This window comes from Apteryx rowi, unplaced genomic scaffold, assembly GCF_003343035.1.
Source record: "Apteryx rowi isolate R43461 unplaced genomic scaffold, aptRow1 scaffold_32, whole genome shotgun sequence".
In the NCBI taxonomy this organism is placed as follows: Eukaryota; Metazoa; Chordata; class Aves; order Apterygiformes; family Apterygidae; genus Apteryx; species Apteryx rowi.
Window position 1 is genome coordinate 332,689 of NW_020449641.1, and position 404 is coordinate 333,092.

Here is a 404-nt window from a genome sequence, read left to right on the forward strand (position 1 = left end):
CCCCCCCCTGCATTCCGGTGTGGGGGGCGGCGGGAGGCCGCGAGGTGACGGGAGGGAAGATGGTGGCGCCGGGGGCGGCAGGGCAGCAGCCCCCGCGGCTCCCCGCCGCCGCGGCCCGGCCCGCGCGAACACCGCGGCCCTGCGCCGAGACCGCCCCCGCGTGAGCGGGGAGAGCCGGGGCGCCTCATCCGCCTGGCTCCGAGGCGGCGGCTGACGGAACCATGCGGCTGGTTCCGGGGTGTTAAAGCGGAAAATTTCCAGGCGGGCCGGAGGCCTCTCGGGAGGGCTGGCGGGAGGGAGGGAGGGAGGCCGGGGGCTGGCGAGGGCCGGCGGGAGGCAGGGAGGGAGGCCGGGGGCTGGCGAGGGCCGGCGGGAGGCAGGGAGGGAGGGAGGGAGGCCGGGGG